Genomic DNA, 22559 nt, shown 5'->3' on the forward strand with positions numbered 1-22559 from the left:
ATTTCAATCTATAATAAAATATATGAAGGGGCATACAAGTTTGTTCAATCCAACAACAATGAAAATGTTGAACAATTGTAATACTGTTTTTGAGTTACAAAGGAATATTATACGTGCAATCAACTAGTTGAGTGTTACTTGTTTTCCCACCTTTTGAAATTAATTAACGCATTAGGATTTCAAAAAGTCAAGCTTCATATCTTTGTACTAGTAATTAGTCAAATATATACACACAAGGCAATCGTTTTGTTTATAACTAGAGAGTTTTGAAATTTGCTAACACATTTAAAAAATTGTATTGAAATTTGCTAACGCATTTAAAAATCGTATCTGTTAGAGAAGGCAGCTGACAAATTAAAACGGAATAATTCAGTTCTGAATGTGTTAACATGTTGTGTTTCTTAATGAATAGATTCTGAATGCAGAAGCATATATGTGAACATATATAACATCCTGAGTCCCACAATATACCCCTAGTAGTCTTTGCTTGGAGATACGATGAAATCAAAACTTAAAATTGTTTGGATCCATCTAGCTACATAGCTAATTCATTAACTGGCTAGTTAGAATTAATTAGATTGAACCAGCTAGCTAGATAGTAGCTATCAAGTTATCTAGAAGAGCTTTATATTAACTTTTAGCAGAAAATTAGCTGGTTCTGTTTGAATCCATCCAACTAAAATTAGTTTATCTACCAAATAACTGGTAAACACTACCGTAAGATGGCCGTCATCCTCTCTACAGCTCTACTTCCACTCTCCATCGTTCGGCTAGCTACGTTCTTGTGCCGCAGCACCGTCAACATCAAACGTCGCCGGTTCACCGCGACCAAGCGCATGGAGAGAGCTCGTGCACTTTTACAAAGCGAACGGGGCACTCCGTCAGCTCCGGTGGCCAGCAATGGCGATCCAGGTGGAGGTAGCCACCTGGCCCGACCCGGACCAGCCCCATGAAAGTGGCCGGCCGACATCGGCGGCGCTCGTTTGGCCGAGAGCGCCGGGAAACAATAGGAGGACGGCAACTGAGACTGCGAATAGGGCAAGCTTCGCCGTGCGCCCCATCATGCTCGCACGAGTACGCGCACGCTGGCCGGCTGTCGGCTGAAGACGCGAGGCCTGAGGCGTGCTTTGCAGGCTTCGATCCTTTCGTTTTGGAGGGCACCGGTAGACCCGTGGGGTGCCCTCTCATGCAGATCCGATTCGGTCACAGGGCTGACAGCCACATACCGAAACGGACTCCTAAGTCTGAATCGGTTGCCATAGCCCTGTCTTCGATCCGAAATCCCATTGTGTGTGGACTGACGATGCTCTCTCTGTTAGATTGATCTCCTAGCCCATCGGACCCTAACGGGCCGATGGGCTACCTCACCCACGCGCTCTGATCGGGGGCGCTCCAGCTCAACCCTAGCTGGTGGGCCCCCGTCGCGCCGCGCAATATAAAAGGAGGTGGGGGCCAGCGGCTCGGGTCACGAGGTTCACCGGCCGCCGCCACCCCATCTACAAGTCAACCTAGCCGATCTAACTTGAGCGCGGTAAGCGGCGGGAAGTTCCTCCGGCATCACCCTCGACGCCCCTGCATCGACCCCGAGCTCGCGGAAGCGCCCACACCGTCGGCCACCGCGACCTTGTACGTCTACGGCCGAACTGCTCCCATCCCTGCGCTACACCGCCATGGCAGGCACTTCTGCATCCGCCGCCGGCCTAGGGCACGAAGGTATACCCCGTGCCCTCTCCTGCATCTCTCAATCTCTCTCTCTATTTCTAGATCAAGCAAATTGCAGAGTACATCCTGGTCTAATCTCGCAGTAGCAGATCCTAATTAGATCTTACACTCTCAAGTCTCTCTGTGCCGGACCAGAAAATTTGGAGCCGTGATGGGCTCTCCGTCTATCGCTTCATCGAGACACACCGTCCCTGATCCGGCCCAAGAAAGTGGTCTTGCAATGACGGCTGTGGTGCAGTATAGTAGTGGAACGACAGCTGAACTATTCATGTGAAGGGGCAGGAGGCACGTGCAGCTCAATTTCAGCAGGCACGTGTCAGTGAGAGTTATGCCTCCCTTTGCGAAGATCGGTTGTGCAATGGTGGTTATGCATGACAAACTGGTGAGAAATAAGGACGATCTGGATGAGTTGCTAGTATTCGAATGCTCGATGTGTATGTTAAACAATAGCGCAGCTATAAATTGATTTGCTGTTCAAGCGACTGATCACTCACTGGCCAATGCTCTACAGTACTGGAACGTCTCTTTTTTACTCAGAGCAATCAAGGAGTTATGGGAGAATTTTTCTCCTTGAATTTATTTTTATGAGATATTGCAGTGAGCCAAACAAATGAGGTAGGTAGGTCGTGTAGTTATGAAGGCGCCAATGAAGCCAGCGATGGAATGTTGTCGTCTCCAGCGATCGGATGGGATTCAGGTGATATCGTTAGCCTTCCCATCCATCATGTCGATAGAGATTCTGTGAAGCTTAGGACGGCGCTGATTCCAGCTGAGGTGGAGTACCGCAGGAGCGTCGGAGGCGGCACCTCCTTGTGCAGGAGACAAGCACGGGGTTGTGCTGCCATGGAAGCCACCGTGTGGGTATTGGACGGGCGCGTCATGGTAGCCTGACTCGTAGCGGAACCGCAGGAATAGTGGCCGGCTGACCTCGGCGGCGCTCGTCTGGCCGAGAGCGGCGGGAAACAGCAGGAGGACGGCAACTGAGACGGCAAGCTTCCCCACGCGCCCCGTCGTGCTCGCACGAGTACGCGCACGCTGCCCGGCTGTCGGCTGAAGATGCGAGGCCTGAGGCGCGCTTTGCAGGCGTCGATCATTTCGTTTGGAGGGCACCGGTGGTGCCTTCCATTTTTATCGTTGCTTCTGCAGGTCCGATTCGATCACACGGCTCACGGCTGACAGCCACGGACCAAAACAGACTGCGAGTCTGGATCGGTTGCCATCATACCGATGTCTTCTATCCGAAATCACATTGTGCGACGATTTTGCATGCCGGGCCAGAAAATTGGGAGCTGTGATGATGGACTCTCCGTTGGTCGCTTCATCGCGACACACCGTCCCAGCTGATCTGGCCCAAGAAAATTGGTCCTGCATTGACGGATACGGTGCAGTGTAGTGGAAGGACAGCCGGGCCATTCGTGTGAATTGAAGGGGCAGGAAGCATGTGCAGCTCAATTTCAGCAGGCACATGTCAGTTGTGCAACAGTGGTTATGCATGAGTTGCTAGTATTCAAATGCTCGATCTGTATGTTAAACAACGCAGCTATAAAATATTTTGCTGATCACTTATTGGCCAATGCTAGTATTGGAACGTCTCTTTTTTACTCAGAGCAATCAAGGAGTCATGGGATAATTTTTCTCCGCGATTTTTTTTTCTTTTGAGACATTGCAGTGAGCCAAACAAATGAGGTAGATAGGTGGTATAGTTATGGAGGCGCCAAAGTCAACAAGTGTCGAGAATGTCATCGTCGTCTCCAACGATTAGGTGGGATTCAGATGATATCGTTAGCCTCCCTGTCCATACAACAACATCCTCCCGACGATCGCGCTCGGAACCACGGTTCCGTTCAATCACGTCGATAGAGATTCAGTGAAGCTTAGGGAAGCACCGATTCCAGCTGAGGTGGTGTACCGTAGGAGCGTGGGAGGCGGCACCTCCTTGTGCAGGAGACATGCACGGGGTTGTGCTGCCATTGAAGTGGGTGGATCCTCACCGTGTGGGGTTTGGGCACAATCCATCCAAATCTCCCAAGGTGCAGTCACCGACACCATCCGCGTTCACCGGGGGCGTCATGGATGTTCATCCAAATGAGACGATAGATAGGGATGATGCATGGGTTGGAGAGCTGGTGGTCGGGGGGTTGGTGGTGTCGACACCCTCTAGTATTGACAAACTAGAAGGTCATCCTATACCAGAAACTTGATGGCACATATGGTTGCATTCATGACGCCAACTGACCAACGACATCGATCCAAGCATTGTGTACTATCAAGTAACAGTTAGTCGTTGCGGTTGGAAAGGAAGTGTAGTGCAGTGCTAAAGGATGTATAATTGCTTCAATTACAATATGTGGTATTTCCGCATTTTATGTGCATAATTGTTCATTCAGATGGATTCTTGCAAGCAATAACCATTGTGGAGCGAATTAAAGCGCACCACATTACAGTAAGCTTGCTCACTGCTGGCAAGATGAGTTCTCGCAAATGGCCATCAGCTGTACCAATTGAGCATTTGCATCTTCCGGTCCTCAATTTCTCAAGAGTGTTTATTTTTCTTTTTCTTTTTAGTTAATGTTTGTTTAAGATGCAAATAAAGCCATCATTTTTTAGTGAACAAAGTGATGTTTCTCTTTTGTTAGATAAACTTGGCTGTGGTGCTTTGTAATTGTCTGGTTCGTTTTGATTGAACTGTTGAAATTTGTCATCGAGTTCAGAACGAGCCTTTTCAGACGAGGCCAGATTGAAATGTAAGACCACGGTGTTGATCCAGATGCTTGTTCAATTCCTCCTCCGAGGAAGAAAGAAAGCAACGTGCAGATATCATTGTCTTCTTTTGATGCCACTCCTCCAAACAAACAGTGATCTCCTCTTCGACAGTAGCTGTGTTCATTGTTTAATGCATATGTTGGTTGCTGAAAGTCAATGTAATGTAGACCAATTCGTTCTATTTTTCCTGGCGAGATTCAGAAGTTAATATGACAATCTGAAATTGTGATCGTTTGTCTGCTGTTTTGGATCCGAAATTATGTGTTGGCAGTCTCATTTGTTGCAGCAGCTGCCAGCCCAGAGGCAAGAAGTAGGCCAACCAAGGACTAAATGTGTGTACAGTTAGCACAAAAGGCAAGCGTATGAAGAGACACAAAATTGCTGGTTCCTCCCGCTTCCTGAAAGATTATGTCGGCAAAAAACTAAGGAACAGAACTGCAGAGCATACATGGATGCATGGTTGTTGGGTGCAAGGCAACAATAGGATGAACTTTCCGGTATATATTCCATTCAATTCAAGAGCGGTTACCCAATTTTAATGGTATAATAATTGTAAAAAACATGCAGACCAGGTGCGTCTTCACCTGCTAAGCCGGAAAAAAATCGCCTACTGCGCGCTGCAGACTCCTCGCCGCTGCCGCCCCTCACGTCTTCGATTACGCAGGCCACGTGACAGAATCGGCTGGACCTGGACTCCTCGGCTCGTAGGCAATTTTCTCTGCGGCTCCGTGGAGACTAAGGGGCTGTTTGGAGTGCCGTCTAACCCGCCACAGCGTGCCTAACTTGTGGCGCTCAAAACGGCCACCACACCTGTGGCGGAAAAAGTGTGGCGCGCCGTGGCGAGTTAGGCGGCACTCCAACCGTCGCAGGCTCGTTTTTCGCCCTCAAGCCACCGCACCTGGTTTCTGCGCCGCCGCCGCTGCCTGCCGGTTTCCCTGCTCGCACCTCCCCCCGTCCCCGCCCTGCCGCCTCTCCCCTTTTCCTGCACGCCCCTGCCCCAGCCGCCGCCGCTGCCCCTGCCCCCGCCGCCTTGCTGTTTCCCTGCTCGCTGCCTCCGCCTCGACGCCGACGCGCAACACCACCTTGATCTCGGCACGTGCACAACGACACGTCCACTCTCCATCACGCTCAACTCGGCAGTCAGCAAAGCGTCCGTCCTCACCCCGCCGGTGCTGCTGCAGTGGCTACAGCCTCGTCCTCCATGCCCAGAGGCAGCAGCAACAATACGCTTACCAACTGCTCGACGAAATGTCTGAGCAGCAACATCGATGTGGCCGCTCCTGTTGCAGCGTACATCATCCATGGTTGTGTTCTCGTTATGTTTAGGTCCAGCGGCAACTACTTTATTTCAGCTACTGTAATTACTAGGAGGAGAAGTCGTCGTCAGGATCACAGATGAAGTGTTGCATTTTAAATGTCTGGACTTTTGGAAGAGTAGTAGAGAGCTGATGGAAAAGGCTGAGAAAAGATGGATACCGGAATAGCAATTTACTAGTAATAGCAATGGTCTAGCAAATTGTGTATGCATTGCTCAGGGAAGATGTAGCTAAGCAAATAAATTGTGTTGCAACATCCAAAAGTGCAGTACAGGAGTTTGTATGTTTGTAAAATAGTGACACAAATATATCGATATGAAAGAACAAATGTACGATGTATCATACACAATTTATTCAGTAACATGTATGGCTGTCACATTTTCAATAACTAAGCTGTCCTATTCTTCAAATGTTGTATCATTTGCTCCTGCATCAAATTATAATTTTCGTGCAGCTGAGGCATTTTGATCAAGACCAAGCAAAAGCAAAAGATTTGTATATCCTCCTTGCATCAAATTAGGCGCAGTGGTCGGAAAGTTGATCAAGATAAATACCAGGTACTGCCGCATTGCCACCACTATTGTCACTAGTGTTCCTTGTTTCTTCTCCTACGACATCTGAAATATATTTGCAACAATTAAAAAATATGAGTTGGTAATAAAAAATTCAGTACCTGAATAAATCATTACCTTTCTCTTCACAACTTTTCTTTTTCTTCCTTGTCTTGTTTTCCACAACATTCTTTGCTCGTTTACTTTTGGGACCTTTTACTACATGAGGAATCTAAATGATATTTGATAATTTTCTGAGTCTACGACATGATCATTTGAAACAATTAAAGGAGCTTCATTTTCTCGCATCTTGTTTAGTGAATGATCAGCCCCCATCCCACTTGTCTAATGACCTCTCCAAATCATCAAGAAGTGGTTCTAATGCCGAACACTTTAATGCAAGGGATGTTGCCTTTCGAGAGATACGTGCAGCACGTGCTTTCAAATTCAAATTCTCCCTTCCTTTCTTCTCAACATAATGCCCTCTTTTTGCATATTTTGTCCATCTGCTTAGTATATACTGAGATGGTAAAATAAAAATATCATTCTTATTAAATACTTTGAAAGCATGCTTGCATAATATAGCTAAAAGATATGAAAGATAGTGATCAGCAATATATATTACAACCGCAATTCTATCTTGAAATTAGGGTACATACCTATGGATTTAAACTTTCTGCAATGTTGAATACAACTGTTGCTCCATAATCAGAATGCATATGTGTAACCATGAAGGTCGATGTTGACCCCTCAGTCTCTAACAATTTACAGAAATACTCATGATGTTTTGTAAATTCTGTCTGAAACTTTTTGTACATCCTCCTAGTATATGATTCAACAGCAGACTTGAACAAAGGCAAATTTGGGACACAAGTAACTGGGATCTTTGTAAGTGTTTTAAAATCTTCATCCAACTCATTTTCACGTAGAGAAGCGGAAACCTTGTCATATTCGACAAGGAGTTCAGAAAGACCGAATTTCCTACGAAATCTTTTCTTAAAGATATTATTCATACCTTCACTCTTTTGAGTTGTTGTCATATCAACAGTAAAAGAGCTACGATAAACAACAGCCCACTTTTCCCTCAAATCGTACAGTTTTAGCAGCCATGAGTTCTCTTGAAGATTATATTTACTCAACAACTCATTCCACATCTTTATGAAATACTCTTCTGATCTATCTTCATAGACACATCTTTTAAAAGCATATAAAAACTCAGGATACTTACGAATTACATGACTAAGATGTTTAGTTGCATTTAGATAAATGTACCACAAACAAAGTCGATAACTTGTATTCGGAAATACATAAGCAATTGCTCCTGCCATAGCTGCATCTTGGTCAGTAAAAATTGTGCTTGGCTGCTTGCCTGATATTGCTGTCAAAAAAGTTTGAAACAGCTAAACAAATGATTCAATAGTTTCATTAAACAACAATGCAGCTCCAAAAATTATTGTTTGCTTGTGATGGTTGGTTCCAAGGAGTGGAGCAAAAGGCATCTCAAACTTATTTGTCTGAAATGTGGTGTCAAACGACACTGCATCACCAAAGCATGCATAATCCATAATAGACTGACCATCGACCCAAAAGAAATTGGCTATCCTTCTATCTTGCTTATCAATTTGCATGGCATAAAAAAATGCAGGATTCTCTATCTGCTTGTTCTTCAAGTATTCCAACAATATTTGTGCATCATTGGATTCTAAGTACTTATTCCGCTCATGGCCAATCGCATTATTGCAATCCATCCTTAAGAAGGGAACTTTGTCAGCCCCACCATAAAACTGCTTCATGGACTCATACACTTGTATTGGCTTCATCCCAGCTTCTCGTATTTGAGCAATGAGTTGTTTGTCTGCATCTATAACGTTTCATTGGGACCTCAACATGTGCTACTTCTTTTTGGTGTGGCTAACACATGATTGTGATCAAGTTCAACCTTTTCCACTGTCCAAACCCCCTCTCTGCTGACACCAAATTTAATAAGAGCTTTGCAACCCATTCTTATACTGGCATGTGATAAACTTGCTTCTGCATGTCCTTGGCTGCTGCAAACTAACACTCTGGAATATATAGTTTTATCTGCTCGACGCTTTAAATCGCTTTTTCTGATGCTGAACCCTACTGTACCAGCATAGGTGTTGTACTTCTCATAGGCATCAGTCTTAGACGTAAAAGATATTCACAGTTGGTCCATCTTTATTAACAATCTATTATAAAAAAAATACAGTCACACAGATCAATAGCAATTAGATATATGTAATGAATAATTATAGAATATTTTACTTGTGTTATCGGCTGATCGTTGGTTCCACCGTCCCTAACAATTGCGGAGTTCTCGTGCGCAACAGGGACTGTGATCTGGCTTGCCATGTCCTCACGTGGTGCGTTGCTCTCATGCCCTCCTTCCTCCACGTCGACTCACGCCGGCAAGGTGTTTGTACAACAGCTGTGCATGTATGAGATGCGAACCTTGAGGAGAGGAGACGAGATGAAGCAACACAAGATCCAACGTGCGAGATACGAACCTTGAGGATAGGAGACGGCAAGGATGCAACACCGGAACGGCGGCGGCGCGGCAAGGATCGCTAGTCGGCGGCGGCGGCGGCAAGGATCGCAAGCAGTGCCGCGTTTTTCCTTTTGCATAACGTAATTATCGGAACAATCCAAAACTAACCCACGTCGTGACTCCTGCCGTCCACGCGAGATAGCAGAGCCGAGCCGAGCGCGTTGAGTCCCAGCCGATCGAGCGCGCCGTGGGCTGTTTCTGCTTGTGGACCTGCGTTCATAAAATGTGAGGGGCGGCAGCGGCTTGGGACTGCAGCGCGCTGTAGAGAATTTTTTTCCGCTACGCCATCTATATCCTCCGAAACGGACTCTAGCCCGGTTGGCTAGCTCCTTGGATTACCATTGTGGCTTTGCCCATTGGATAGATAAAGTTGTTTACTTGTTTGTTGCTGGAGGTATGGTCACCGGTTTTCTGAAGAAACTTTTCATTTTGTGGTCGTCCGATGGATATGCTGCTCTATTTAGATCTGATGTTGTAACTTGTGACCGAGTTGTTACAGTTGTTCCCCAATGCAACGGTGACGATGATGAAGTGCTGAAACGGGGTTTCTGTGCATGGATGCGCATTTAATCTTTTATGGCTTCCGAGTGAAAACTGAAAATAAATGAAAGCAGATTATTTGTGGGCCTTGAAGCAGTAGCCCACAGGCTGCCGCATCCAAAGACGCCGAAGTTTCGGCCCAGGTCGCCTGCTCGGATTCCGCCTCATGGAAGTCGTGTTCCGCGTCGGCCATCCTCCAGCCACCACACGAGGACCGCATGTCAGGCCGGCCGACAGTCCAGAACACAGAGCTTGCTTGGACGAAGCTGCAAGGAAAGTTCGGGAAGGAAGCACAAACTGCATGCGTGCGTGTGTGAGCTGCCTTGTAGCTTCTTCCATAGTACTGTACTGCAATCTCTTAAGCTCAGACCCTGCCTGTATGCAGGCCTGAGCAGCAGGTCACGGGGTACGGTCCAGTGTATGCACGACACAGATCGCTAGTGCGAAGCCAAGCCACAAAAAAACATGCTCTGATCGTCGCTAGTGCGAAGCCTTTTTCACAGATGCACCTTTTAACTTTGCCATCCGCTAATAAGCACACTGTCTTCCAGAAAAGATAAAGCCAGCGATGCCATGTATGCTCCTGGCTGGCCCCCATGCATCCCAATCGAAAAAAAAAAGCACCCCCAAACATACCTAAAACCGGGTTAATTTATCACGCACTGACGGCAGGAAAAAGGCAGCAGGATCTCTCCGGCGATCGCACCTCCGCGACGAGATCGGCCATCTTCTCCACCGAGATAATAAGCAAAGCGTATTATGCTAGCTCGACCCATCGCCTCATCCAGATCGATCGATCGGCTGCTCTCGTCAGGACTCGGGACCAACCGAGGTTATCCTGCAGAAGAAAGGCACGTCGGCGCCCGGAGCTCTGGCCGTGTGGGCTCGGCTAGCTCGCGTGCACAGTGGCAAGGGGACTCTGGGTGCGCGGTGAGTCACGCCACGCGACACCGGCCGCGACCGAACTCTCTCGCTCTCGCGAGGCCCGGCCCGGGGCGGATAAGCTATGCAGCGTGAGCGTGACCAGACGCTGAGACGCGAAGTGGAGATAAAGCGGCATCTTTGTCGTCGACTCTCGTCTCCCTTTTGCGTCGTCTTTTTTGTTTCTTCGGTCATTGGGCAATCATGCCATGGCGAGCTAACCTACTTCAGTCACAAATAAAAGGAGTAAGCAGGATCGGGTTATCAGGTGGATGGATTTATGGACGCATCATCGTAGAACTAATACAGCCTGCTCCTAGCTACAGCATGTGCGGCCAGACCAGAGGCCGATCACTACGTTACTATAGCTGTAACTGGGGAAAAAAAAATACATATCTGTATGTGCTGCGATCTGAAGATTGAGGTCACCAGGTGGGTCGTCAGCGTCTCTCACAGCCAGGCAGCTGGAGGAACTGCCTGCACTGGACTTGTACCTTGTCGCTTGCTTGCCTAGCTTATGCTACCTTCTTGCCAGCCGCGTTCTTGAGCAGGTGCTGGGCTTGACCCTGCTGCCGTGCCTAGCCTGTCTAAATGTCCAAAGGATCGGAGAGCGTGTGGACGGCTTGGCTCCATGTCCTGGATACATGGCTGTACGCACCTTCGTCTGCTCTCGCCCTTTTGTCTGCATCTACATGGTCCAGCATGGACGCGCGGCGTTTAATTTGTCTGCGTACCTGGACTGGACGGCGACACGCGCGAGCGACGACGAGCACCGTCGTCGCAAGAGAGAGCAAGCTCGCACGTGTGGTCGAGTCGAGTGCTCAGGGTCAGGTGGCTCAGCAGCAACCCGGAGCGGATGGGGTCTCCAAGGGTACAGATCGAGACAGCTAGGTAGCTGATGATGTGTGTGTTCATGTTCATCATCTTCATCGCCGCCAGCGCCAGCGGAGCATTGCGACGATCGAGCTAATTAGTCACACCGGGCCGGGGCACGCGCGCACGTGCGCCGCCAGTTTCCAGTCCCGAAGATGCTACGCCATCATGCCATGGCATGCCATGCGATCGAGCTCCTGGCTGATTCGCAAACGTAGCCAATGCAACTTGGAGGGTCGACTAGTTGTGGCCAGATTTAGCGCATATTCGCAGTTATCCGATGAATTTCAAATGCTGCAGTACTACTAATTGGAATTTTCAATTTTAAGAGATTATGGAATTGCTAGCATCTAATCTGGTAATGATTTTGTAGTGATTGTTACTTAGGAGAGGGACCTTTGCTCTGAATTTTTATAGGATCTAGTTGAAGCGCAAGGAATTCTGGATTCTTTCTCTAAGCACGTCACATGCATGGAGAGGTGACCGAACTATGTATCTTACCTTTTTTTTTGGCTCCCTATCTATACAGGCTGTAAAGATTCTAGGGGATTTTGTGCAAGAATCTATACATCAACCCGGCAGAGCCTATATTCTATCTATATTCTCTTTCATTCTGTCAAGACAGCTTGAGAAATTCCGATGCTCTAAAGAAAACTTAGCCACTAGCATATATATCCAACCGTTCATTTTCGATCGAAACATTTAACGGTCATGTCCTGCCTGCACCTGCTGGGAGTGCAATCTTTTGCGAAGAGTCTATGAGCCCAAGAGTCCTGTGGTGTCTTCATTCCATCCTGTCAAGATGGATGGGAAATCATGGTTACATGATGCCCTATCAGAACATTTGCACTTACCTCGGACCGTCCAATTTCGATCAAACGGTTCAACCAGTGCATGTCCTGTCTGCACCTATTCCGGATTGAAAGGAGCGCACTGGTACGATAATGACCCAAGTTCTGCATTCTGCAACCCAAAAGCAGAACCCCGCACGAAACCGGCACGGTCCAGTTTTTTGGAGGTGCTCATTCACAGCCAAGGCGAAGATATCTTCGTTAGGGAATGCAGTATTCTTGCGGAACATTTGAGAAGAAGAGTTCTCCCCGGCTTGTTTTTTTGCACTGCCGTCGGTGCACTCTCAACATGGCTTAGAGCGCTTGGTGCCGTGTGCATGTAACAACAGGCCGACGGCGACAGGAGCATCTTGTTTTTGTGTCACTGATGGAGATGGCGATGAGGCCGGCCGTTTTCTTTTGCTCAGCCAGATGATGGATAGGTAGATGACTTGTCCTAGCCCTCTCCAGAAGAATCGCCAAGGAAATGCTAGATAGCAATCGTGCTTTCGTGTTATTGTATATTCATAGTGACTTTGTGTGTGTACGAGCATTTGCGTATGTATTATGTTTTTTTTCAAAAAAATGTAGCGTGATCTAAAAGTAACTTGCCATCTGGAGTACCTTCTTTCAAGGAAATTCATAAGCGTCGAGCGTATCGTAAGGTATCTTGTTGTGAAATTGAGACGTGAGGAAAGGATTCCTTTTTTGAAAATTGGAGGAAAGGATTCAGTCAACAGAAAAATCTTCCTACTTCAGGGGACACACACTTCTCCAATAATTGAGTTCTTAATTCCATCAAAACACTAAACAAATTGTGCCACGACCCATGACAGCTGAACAGCGGGCATGATATGATCCTCTCGGCCTCATGTACATCGCAAGCAGCAGTATAGGCAGGTGGTTGAGCTCATGTCGTCCACACAAGCTACTTGAATTGCTAAGTTCAAGGGCTCTTCAGGATTCCTATTGTGTCTCTGACTCTGGTGCTCTTCCTGTCGGTTGGTCCTTCATTTTCCTCATGTCTCTCAGTTTAGCCCCCAATCCCGCCTGATTTTTCTAGGAAAATGCAGTGGCGTTTACAGTTTATCAACCGAGCATCGACGGCATTAAAAAGTCAATGCATTTTTTTCCCCTGGCTTCACCAGGTCAAATGCAGCGATCCTTACGTGCATGCGAGACCACTTGTTTATGTACTGTCAAGGTTAGGTGACCGCCCAGAATTGCTGTATGTTCACAATGACGAGAGCGACCAAATGATGTTCTCAGTATCTTTTTACTGTGTTTATGGTGTCACAGTTCCATTTGTCTTGTGGAGCAATCTGATCACCTCATGTTTTTTTCTTTCTGTAGCTTATGGAATGGAATTGTTTGCAGAGCTACAACTTTTTTTCTCTCAAAATCCTGCGGTTCTTGTGCAAACAGACGTGTTTACTGAAAATTCCATTTTCCCTGCTAAAAGTTTGTCAAAGTTGGATTCCCCTCTGACCTCGCTCCAATTTTCCAAATAACCCCCTATAGATGCCTTCAAATGCATTTTTCTCTAAGGACGATGGCGCTGACGTGGTGGTGTTTTTACACTATGGCTACTCTTTAGCTAGCTTGTCAGATGATCTAGTCTTGAAAAAAAAAGATCGTTGAAAAAAATGTTATCATATAAGCTTTGCATCCTGGCATACGAGCCCGGCCACCATCTTGCATACGGTGTCCATTCCTTTCTTTAAGAAAAAAAGGCTAACACGTTTTGAGCAGGAAAAAGGATTCTAGGATCCATGGATCATCAGCAGACAGCAGCAGATCAGCCACCTGCTTATTAGCGCTTTTACCAGTGGAGGCTCTAACCAGTTCTTGTCCACCGACTAATGCACACTCCAAGGAAGGCACTGGCCGACCTGCTAAAATCCACTAAAAAAAGTGAAAACTACCTAGAAACGGATTGATTCAACGAGCAGATCGAGACGGCGGTGAACCAGGCGGCCACAAATCCTCCGCGACCAACGCAAGCGGCAGTAATAATAAAATCAACCTGTCCACCGCCTCCTCGTCGGCTTTGCTTTCGGGCCAGCTGAGGTTGTCCAAAACTAGCTCCGATCCTATCGATCCGCCGCCGGCCGCCCGTATTCGCGCGCGTGCACAGCGTGGCAAGTCGGCAACGCCGGCCGGCGCGCTCGGCCTCGGCGCGCGGCCCCGTCACCCGCGGCCAGACGCACAGTGGAAAGTGGCGTCCTCGTCGTCACCTCGCCTAGCTTCCATGCCGCGTGTTGTCCTTTCACTCCGGCCATGCAAGCAATGGGCTGCTCGGCTGAGAAAAGATCATGCTATCCTATACCGTGTCGCCTTCTGTGGAAAATGGTGAGAACCACTGTACTAGGAGGGAGTGCGACAGATCTGCGCTGCGCCCCTGTCGATCCATTGTACTCATCGCCAGGTGGGGCGGCGGTGCTGTCAGAATTCAGATGCGAATGGGATCATCGGACACCTGAAACTGCTTGGCTGTTGGCTCCATCCTCCGTCCATGATCTGCAGGTAGACTGCCTTGCCAGTTCAAATGCACGCATGTCGATCCACGAGGATGTGTGCTTGGGGGTGAAAGGGCACTGTTCTTGCTGATCGTTGGGGAGCATGCGAGCTAGCCTCGCCCGGGCGCGCACGTGCGCAGCTGGTCCATCCTGTCCCCGGGATGCGATGCAGTCATGGAGAGGGAGCTTCCGACGAGGGAGGGGGACGATGCAAGATGTGGCTGGGGGATCGGGTCTGATGCCGAGAGCAGATGGGATACGCCGCCCAATAATTGAGATCTCTATTCCAAATTCTGAAGCCAACTTGGGCTTCTTAACATGTGGGTCACAGGATAAGAGATAGGGCATCATACTATCCAATAACGACCTGCTTGCTTGTTGATCGTTTATTTTCTAACTTGTCATGTTACAGCATCTGCTTAGAATCCTCCTTATCCATAGGTCACGAAATTTAGATCCAACCACCACAAAAAAACTGACTTTAAGATTACCAAATTCTAAGTCACCATATAAGAAGAGGGAACTTGCTCTGAATATACCTGAGATCTATTTTTGAAATGTGATAAGGGACTCCATATTATCTCTCTTCATAGTTGGCACTTCACATGGAGGTGATCTGACTATATTAGCAAAAACTTTCCAGCCTACCAAACAGACCGTACGTAAAAGTTTCTATGGATTTTATTCCGGAGAGTATGTCACCTGAAACTCTGATGATACTCTAACAGAACATTTAGCCACCTGCGCTTACCGTTGATTTTCATCCGACGGCTCAACCGACATGTCGTGTCCGTGCCCATCCGGACTGAAAGGCACACGGTACGAAAATGACCCACGTCACACAAGGCTTCGCCACTTGCCAGAACACACAGCCAAAAGCTTGGCCGTTCCTGTTCCAAAAACCTGCACGGTTGCTGTTGATAAGCCCGTGCGGCAACTCCGCACACACGAGTGAAAAGGGGGGAAAAAACTCACCCCTCCACATGGCAATCGCAATCAGGTATCGTGGCCAAAACATTTTCACAGCCAAGGCAAAGGAAGGCATCTCCATTTGGGAGGGCAAGCAACCTCTTCTTTCGATGAACACATGAGAAAGCAGGGGTTTTCTCCGGCCTGTTTTGGCGCCGCCGTCGTTCTCTGGGTCTCCTGAAAAAGGCAGCGCCGCGGCGCGCTTTCAACGTGGCGCCGGGTGCCTGGCGCCGTCCGGATGTAACGACGACAGGCCGACGGCGACCGGAGCATCTTGTTTCTGGTGGCTCGCCGGTGGAGACGACGGCGAGGCCGTTTTCCTTTGTCCAGCCGGGGTAGATAACTTCCTCTCTCCAGAAGTATCGCCAGAAGACGGCAATTGCGGTAACGTGTTATGATCTCTTTTTTGGTTCTTTCAGCGAAGTCTTGGAGATATATAAAGTTTGGTTGATGCACGATGGAGCAGTCTTCAGAGTTTACGTCTGCGCTACGCCAAAGCGTGATCACGCAGGTGTGGCTTGCAAATCCGGATTGAATCTTCTAAAAACACCTAGTGCCTGAATCTTAGGCCAATTTGGGCAAAAGAAATTCAGATCCGTCAAGTTTATCATGAAGGTATCCTGTGGCGAAGAAGAAGATTCAGTCAACAGAGAAATCTTATTACTTCAGGGGGGGTTACACACACACGCACTTCCTCTGCAATAATTCAATTTCTTATTCCCCTTGATCCACTGAACGATGCACAAACTGTTCCAGGACAGCCATGAGCAATGGGCGTGCATTTCCAGCATCAGTGAGCAGCTAGTTGAGCTCATGTCATGTCGTGTCCACCTCAGATGCTTGCTAGGTTGCTGTTTAGATCCCTCTTGCTCCCTCGTAGTAAGTACCCTTCCTATCCTGTGAACGCCAATCACGTTGACCTCTTCTCTAAGTGTCAATTTAACATTTCTTCACCCTCTCCGATCTATCAAGGCCCAACTGGGCCAAGGTCAGGTACATATCACAGAGCTGTGACATGGAGCCGGGACTAAAAAAAAGGGCATCTTCATTTCTTTCCTAGAAAAAATGTAATAGTACTTACCGTGATGCAAGCAATCCAGTATCAACGCCATAGAAAATTAGTTATTTTCTGGCTTTACCAAGTCAAATGCAGCTGTCCGTGCCTGTAAGACCACTTGTTTTGTTTATGATCTGCTGTCTGGTTCGGTGACCGCCCAAATTTCTTATGCTCACCAATTTTATTTTATTTTTTGCGAGAAAACAGAGAGCGTATGGTCACCATGACGCCAGCTGCAACAATGATGCCGTCATTTTATTTTAATGCTTCTGAGTTCAGTTTGTGTTTAACAGTTTTATTTGCCTTGCTTCACCTTCCTGTTTGGCTTTTCAGTGTCTTATGGGGTGCATTTCTTTTAGTGGTACAGTGTTGTTTTGAAAAGTTTCAGTAATGCTTGCGCAGTTGTGCAGATAGGTAGACCTGTTGTTTGACAAGCTGTAAGATGAAAAAAAAATGCTTATCCCTTAACAGATGGAAGTATACATACTACATCATGTTCTATAAAAATTGGGGTTAGGATTGATCGAATGCCTAATGTCTTTTCTATCAGTAAGATAAGTTTAATTAGATGATTCTTTTTTTTGGGTGTATGCAAGCATGCACGGCTCCACCGTTTGCCCCCATGAATCCATGGTGATGCCAGCTGCTGTATAAACAAACTAGAGAGCTGGTATATTCTCCTCGCGGAAGAGGTTGCACTGGGTCCTTGCTTAGCTTTCTCCCCTATATGCGTATGCACTCCCACTTGTAGGACTGAACTGCTTCATATGGAGTTTCTGCGAAATTCTTGCATTCTAACTAAACACATATATCCGGTTTTTTGTACTTCTTTTTTCATATTTATGTGGGGTTTTAGGTAGCTGACGTCATTCCCCTTTAGTGCAAAAGCCAGAAATCATACTTTGGATTATCTTTTTAAAAAGCTGGTGTGCCGCCTCAAATAAATTGAGGTCCAACAGCAGGACATAAATCACCAATGCGAACATGCAGTTTATTGGGTTGGTTGCGGTACCCTCCCCTACTTAATTATACTGCTGCTTTACGGAGTACATGTAAACGTCACTTGGGCAAACAAATTGCGCATCCGGCGCGCTTTTCTCCACATACACGGTCATCATGAAGTCACGGTCGTAACATAAGAACAGCATTAGAAGCAGGGATCACCGCAAATAATATTCAAGAAAAAGAAAACCTGAGTCCTAGAGGCCACAACACATAATTCCATTAGCTAGGGGACATGAACCGATGCGAATCGAAGGTACCATACATTCCAAAACGGTGATGCCTCCTAAGCTGGTATTTCTTCGCTTGTTGCTCGTCGTAGGATCCATTTTGTATATGCTCCTCAGTCTTCGCAAGGTACATCGGAAAAAAAATAAAGAAAATACCTAACCAACTCTATATACAAACACTTGCAGTGTGGAGTATACGTGTGCTGTGCAAAGTCATGACAACCACGTATCTGAACTTCTGAAGAGAACTTCTTGCTCATTTTGTCCATGGCCAAGTGTACACCTGTATCTTTACGTATTTTAAAGCTAATGCGCGTGAATCAGACAGGAATGCATCTTTGGATTTCGCGTCTGTTTTATTGTTAAATGATTAATGATCAAAGTGAGAATAAAATTTTGACGCATGCTTTGAGGCCTGCACCTTTGTCCCCAATCTTTTGAAGAAGAAAAAAATTGCCGCACTCATGATAAAGAAGAGGTTGTGCCCTACCGCCGCCTATGGTTCCTCAGATGCAATGCAAGTGAGGCCAGATGCTACCTGCATGCATGGCTGCATCTGCTCTTCATCACGAGCATCAGAAAAGGGGTGATGAGATGGTGACCAAAGCACGCAGCATGAGGAGGCACATGAGCAGAGTATGAGATTAGTAGGGTCACTAACCATGGAAGTACACATTGATAATTCTTGGTCAAGCATATCCACACGTAACCGAGCCTACTCTTGATCCTATCCCATCTGTGTGCACTTTCCGGAGGAAGGCACGCATGCGCAACCAAATGACGCCTAACCGTTGCTGCTACAAATGGATGTTGGATGCAGATAGTTGTTATTTTTTTTTTTAACACAAGAACATTTCTTCACGCCATGTGTGAAATCATGTACTACGCGGGTGACGAAGTAGTAGGAAGAACACTAAGAAATACAACAAACCTAAACTAATAATGTTTCTTTTCCATCCTTGAAATATGTGAACACCCATTAAATTGCCTGGCCCCAAGTATAAATCGGTTGTTTTCTACCCTCAAGCTGTGTCCACGCAGCATTGTTTGGTCCCAAGCGAGGAGTGACTCCATGCGTGCGTCAGCCCACGTAGGTTGTTCTTGATCCCCCAAGATACATATATGTTATATATATGCATGCCTAACATTGTTTTGGTCCCAAAGTGACCCACCCCCATTGCGCGCGACCCACATTGGACCAGCGCAGGGCTGTGACCACAGCCAAACTAAACAAAGCGGACCGAATTATGGCCCGCACCAGACGGCGAAGGAAAAACCCATTTCTTCGTTCTCAGTGGCACCACCTTTGCTGCTAGTGTTGAGCAGTGGAGCATCACCAGTCAGTGCCTTTTCATGTGTACGTCCTGAAAGATCCAATGACAGAGTCATCATGTACGTGACCTTGGTTTTTGTAGTGTATGTGGCTGCTGATAAGAAGGAACGGTTTGCTATTTGCTAATATAAGCTATGTGGTGTTGTTCCGGTTGGAGAGGAAGAAATAAAGGTGTGTATGATTGCTGGGAAAGGGAGATTGTCCTTGCAAAGGGTAGGAGGAGCCAAAGATTGTCCTTGCAGAGGAAAGGAGGAGCCAAAAGCTTGGTGGCACCGGATAGGACCGGATGGTACGTGGAGACGCTGATGCACCACCCAACCCTAAAATAGATTCTTCTTCATATTGGATGCGTATTTGGGAGTCAGATTTCTTTCTCAGGGCAGGAAGGATTCTTTTTAAGAAAAAAATGAGAATCAGCTGGGAAAAGGAAACGTACGGCCAAACACCAGTAGTTGTTGTGCATTAGATAGTAGTTTAAGATTAAAAAAATCACTATTTTTCAGCCTCCCATCATCTATTGCCTGCGATAACATAGGAGAGAGAAGCCAGGAGCAGCAACTTGCAGTAGCTTTTCAATAGTTTATTCCTTGTTGCCTGCTAGTAAGTTTGCTACCAGCTATAATTACTACCCACTGTCACAATAGAAGGTACTATTTATTGCTTACTATCTGGCTTTTGAGCACATTGCTGGTGCCCTTTGCGGTCCTCCCGGCTTCAGCGTCTCCCTAACAAACATGCATGTGTCATGTGTGGCTGGGATTCCTCATGGAATTCGCGTGATTCTACGCGGATGCGTGGCAAGTCGATCACAGCGCCAACCTAGCTTAAAGAAATGCGACTAGCTATGGCTAGGTGTCCGAACAAGTCGGGGAAAATGTGCGGATCGGAGGCGGCTCAGCTCCCGTTCCAGGCCAGCGACGAAATCACAATGGAGACTAGACGTCAAAGCCGTGGAACTTCTGGCCTGCCGGCGGCGGGGCTGATGAGACTAGTCCGGCGACCTAGCAATGCAAGGCTCCATGCAGATGCCAACCGTCAAGATCACCTCCCCCGGCCGGCCTCCGGCCGCCGGCCGCGTCGCCGACCATCCGACGACGCGGGAGGACAACATGAGGCGGGGAAACACTGCAAGAAAACAGCTTAATTTCATCGGCCAGAAACCGTGCAAAATAGCTCAAAATTCGTCGAAAATACATATATTCGTCGTTCGTCCGACGAAACTAGGCCGACAGAATAAAATCGACGAAAATGAACGAATTTTCGTCAGCAACCGACGAAAATAAATATGTATTTTCGAAACGGAGTTTGTTTCGTCGGTCCCTGAGACTGACGAAAATAAGTTAGTTAGTTTCGTCGGCTTAGCTAGCCGACAAAAATACTGGATACGCTCCTAGTATTTTCATCGGCACTGTGGCCGACGAAAATACTAGGCAAAACAGCTGCTGCAAAACGGCTGAAGAGTTAGAATAAGATCAATTTCGTCGGCCAAGTTAGACCGACGAAAATACCTTTAGTTTCGTCGGCTTAGCTCAAACCGACGAAACTACTCAAGAGATAGGACCCAACTACAATTTCATCGGCTTAGCAGACCGACAAAAATATAGTTACTTTTGTCGGCTTAGGTCAAGCTGACGAAAATAGATCATTAGTTTTGTCGGCCGTTGTCAGGCAGACGAAAATAATGTATAATTTCGTCGGTTTTTCAAATTTATTTTCGTCAGTTTGCCGTGGACCGACGAAAATAAACATAGCGATGAAAATGAACAGCAACATGGATCTCTGTCAGGCGCGAACGAGCTGAGTCCCATTGTAACACACTGACTGTGACTGTATGGAGGTTACAAGTGTCGTATGTGCGCGACGGTACAATTCCTATACCTCCACGCCGGGGAGAGGGACCAAAAGTTTAGCCCGAGAGACAGAAAAAAAAAGGTGCTCTAGAAGAATCCACGTGTCGTAGCTCCCTCCCTGGGCCAACTCGAGCAATCCTGCCTGCTGGCGGCGCCGGCGATCCATGCTCTTGCTACGATGCGACTCCACATGTCAGGCCGCCAGCAACGCCCCGGCCGGTCGAAACACCTGAGGTGAGCGGAACGTGCGGAAAGCGGCTGGTGCGGCGGGCGGCAGAGCCGCCACGGCGGCGGACCCATCAGCCGAGACGCTGAGTAGCCGACTAAGCACCGGCCGACGAGCGAGCAAGGCTCCACGCAGATGCCGCCGAGGACTCGGCCGGTCGACACGCAGCCGCGTCGCCATCGCCGCCCGCCGGAGGGCCGCGGAGGAAGAGGGTCTGCCACGACCCATTGGCCGCGAGCCGCCGCCAGGGACGCGACGTGGCGGCGCGTCAAGCGCGAGGTAAAAGGAAGAAAAAAAAAAGGAAAACAAAAATGGCGAAAGCGAAAGCGAAACTGCAACGCGGTCAATCCGCCGTGTCGCCTTGCGTCGCGCCCGGACCGCGCCAAGCCAAGCGCGGCGTGCGCGGCAGCCCGGGCGGCGAGCCAAGCGAGCGGAGCGCGGGCGGCCCCGCATCCACGTCACGGGCGCGGGCCCCGCCGCCCGGGGCTGCGCCGTGCGCGCCAGGTCACTGTTCATGGCACCGGCCGGGTGGGCCCGCTCGGGACACTTGGGAGTTGGGCGTCGTCGGGCTGCGGCGGAGGAGCGCGACGCTGGCGGGCCCGGGCCCGGCGGGCGGAGCGAGAGAAGCGCACGCGCAGATCACCCTCGGGCCTCGCGCCCCGCACGCCGGCCGGATCACCAGATCCTTCGGTTCCATCGGTACCTCCGAGTCGCCCAGCCTCCGTCACTGAGCATGTGGGTCTACTTCGCGGCTTTGGTTGGGGGCCCACCTGGAGTGCCGTGTTCTTTCGGAGGGGCTTCGGTGCTCATGGGTAGGAAGGAGCAGGTGCGTCTGGTCCACCACCGGTCTGGGTGTGGATTCTCTGCGGAGACTGGAGAGGCGCAGCGGGTGTGCTTCTTTTTCTTCCTTGCCTGGGGGCATCAAACAAATCTCCTGTTGGCGTAAGAGAGAGCTGCAAAGAACAATTTCCTGACTCCTTACCGGGAGTGCTAACTTCACAGCTTAAATCCAGTTTGGAGCACGCTGATTTTGTTTTTTCATTCATTCACGCAGAACTATTTCCTGCCAAAATTCATACAAAAATCATGCTAGGTGATTCTAAACATAGCAACAATTGGATCCTTCCTTATTAATTCTATCATATTAAGAAATATAAATAAATCATTATTGCAACTTGAGTTGGAGCTGAGCATAACTCGACTTCAGTAAACTTCCAGACACAACAATATGGTAAGTAAAAGGAATAGAAACAAGACACCTTTGATGATAAGAATAATACGTTTTGAA

At 47.9% G+C, this 22559-nt stretch overlaps 1 long non-coding RNA gene across 1 annotated transcript; it reads left to right on the forward strand.

The window, feature by feature from the left end:
* Nucleotides 1-15513: 15513 nt before the first annotated feature.
* Nucleotides 15514-17158, forward strand: LOC112890223. The gene is made up of 2 exons (XR_003228291.1): nt 15514-15908; nt 15993-17158. It is a non-coding gene; the product is annotated as an uncharacterized LOC112890223 (long non-coding RNA).
* Nucleotides 17159-22559: the final 5401 nt, after the last annotated feature.

This window comes from Panicum hallii, chromosome 4, assembly GCF_002211085.1.
Source record: "Panicum hallii strain FIL2 chromosome 4, PHallii_v3.1, whole genome shotgun sequence".
Classification (NCBI taxonomy): Eukaryota; Viridiplantae; Streptophyta; class Magnoliopsida; order Poales; family Poaceae; genus Panicum; species Panicum hallii.